This window comes from Lolium rigidum, chromosome 4 (assembly GCF_022539505.1).
Source record: "Lolium rigidum isolate FL_2022 chromosome 4, APGP_CSIRO_Lrig_0.1, whole genome shotgun sequence".
In the NCBI taxonomy this organism is placed as follows: domain Eukaryota; kingdom Viridiplantae; phylum Streptophyta; class Magnoliopsida; order Poales; family Poaceae; genus Lolium; species Lolium rigidum.
In genome coordinates this window covers 149030629-149033440 of record NC_061511.1, presented here as the reverse complement: position 1 = coordinate 149033440, position 2812 = coordinate 149030629, and positions in this window count along the sequence as shown.

The window sequence follows — 2812 nt, the reverse complement described above, 5'->3', positions numbered from 1 at the left end:
CTTTGTTTATGTGTTTTTGACCTCCGCCACCGTCTCCTCGAGAAAACCCTAGGGGTAATATATATAGGGGTTTTTAGGTCACATGAAGTCTTTGGGCGCAAGATTGAGGTTGACCGGACGGTCGAGGAAGAAACGAGCCCAGGTGGCCCATCCAAAGGGGAAGGGCGCGCCACAGGCCATATATCCCAGACCATTGACCTCCTGGTGTCACACTTTATCTAATTTTTTTGTGTAAAAAATTCCGAAGCGTGGCCCTAGACCTTGCCCTTTTTCGAGTGTCGTAGCTCCTGGAAAGTCAAAAATACTAACGGAAGGTGTTTTGTGCGAGACATAGTTAAAACCAGAGGAGAGGGGATTGTTTAGAAATCCTTGAAACAATATAAAACATGGAAATAACATTATAGAAGATGCAAATATGTTGGAATATGTGTCAATAAACTACAAAGTCCATGTATTCATTTTAAATGCATCAACATCCCCAAGCTTAACCTATGCTCGTCCTCGAGCATGAAGGTGATAAAACTAACATGGACTTTGAAGTTTATTGCATTGCTTCTATGTTATCATGAAAATTTCACAAGGTTCAATCATTAAAAAATAACAATAACCAAATGAACTATAAAGTGATATGTCTCACATTCTACAAAGCATGCATAAAAGAAGTGGCATTGTGAGCAAACAAATGAGAAGTATTATGAACCATAAAGCATGGTTGGATGATCCTTTAGAAATTATTTGGATGAATTTTTTTCTTTTATTTTGACTCTTTTGACTCTTGAATAACAGAAAGTAAGTAGGAAATACATGTTCTAGTCCTCCAACAAATTAAAAGATAAAAGAGAGCATAAAGTAAAGTTTTAAGCTATGTAACTCATGTCAAGAATAATCATAAGATGGGGTTCCACGCATCTCTTTGTTACTTCGTTTTAGATATATTCATGGTTCATGTGTTTGACCTCTTATAAGTAAGTGCAGCATGCCCCTTTAGCCACTAACAAGCCACACCTCGTGCTACTCAACTTTAGGTTAGCACAGACCCTTCACATATTGTTTCAGCCAAATATCGCAAAGGGGTACCTCGATGCCTCCTGTAGAAAGGACCCAAGGAGATTTTTCAACCTCACTTATATAGGCCATATATACCAGGAAGACAGGACAACAAACAAATGGGAATCCTCCTACAAAATATATTTTCCTTTCTTTTTCTGTTCTTTTCTTTTATTTTCTCCCTCTCCTACTAAAAATTTGTTTCCTTTTTTTTATAAATGCTATTGAGGATGCCCATGCTGAAACTTTCAGCATGATTAGGCATGGCTTTGGTTAGCGGCACAATGCTCTTCTCTAACATATATGCATACTCTAGTCCTTTGTGATAACCCGCTTTATTTCGTCCGAGGTGGCTATGAAGTAACCAAAAAAAACATGGTGATCAACTCAAAGATAAGTGCAATGTTGAAATGTGTTCCCCATATGAGCACGGTTCCTACCTAGCTCGTTACTTATAACTTGTCAAACCCACAACTTCCATAGTGGTGTTTTTCCTTCCATACCTTACTTTCCCATGAGCTTCAAATTGCACAAAAAAGATATTCTGGACTAATTGGACGCATAACACACATATTAATACTTGGAATAGAAAGTTCTATATAGGTAGGTATGGTTGGTGTTTGGTTTGAGTTGATTTGTATACAAGTCTAAGCTTGTGTGAGAATTCATTTTTTTTTCTTTTTGGCTAGCAAGAGGTCTAAAAGCATGCAATAGTGTTCATAGTGCTATTCATTTATCATCAAATAATGATACTTAATATTAAACATCTATGCATTCTAGTAAGAAGTATCACTAAATAAGGCACTCAGAAAATCATCATTCAACAAAGCATTTGAAACTAGTAATACCATGCATAACTTAAATTTCAGCTTTTTGTTGGCATTCCATTTTTATTTTCATAGCATGCAACTTATTTTCATTAAGATATTTAAGAATATGACAATTTATTTTAGTAGCTCTTTAATAAGCATGCAAGGCATTTGTCATCCTTCTCATTTACTCTTCCATAGTTTATTTTTATTTCTATTAAAACTTATAAAATAATTACGTGTGTAAAGTTACTTCACTATTTAACAAGCTAGGACATAAAGGTGTGCTCAAACTAATTTTTACTTGAAAGCATATGGTAGCCAACTTAGTGGTAGCCAATGCATATAAACCCATTAACTTTTAAGTCTGACTCTCTTCCTATGCATTGGCATTTTATATATAAATAAATAATATCAACTTAGTGGTAGCCAATGCATATAAATATTAGTAGCTTGCATTTTAAATAACATGAAAACATAAAGAGGGCTCTTATCTATTCCTCTTTCACAATATTTGCAAGCACAAAAAGTAAACTCAACAACATAGTTGTGAATAGAATCACTACATAAAGATAAATAATCTAATGAACTTATGGTATCATCTATTTCCTTACATCATCATAATTCTCCCATAAATTAGACAAACTTATATCACATAGGATATCAACATCAATATTATAAGAAGGGGTGTTCATAGGAATTTGTGTGTTACCATTTTTGGGATTTGGAGGTGGGTAGTGATGCCCACAAGTATAGAGGATCGCTGAAATATTTGATGGAAAGTATTACACAAATTTATAGTTCGACTCAAGGGAAACACAAGAATACCAATAAGACTAGCAATTGAGACGTCACTCTCAACCAAACATGTATATCAATAAACTCAAAAAGCAAGTGGTGATTTTATATTAGCTGATTTAAAAGAAATAAAGACAAGTAGTAAACAACAACATCAA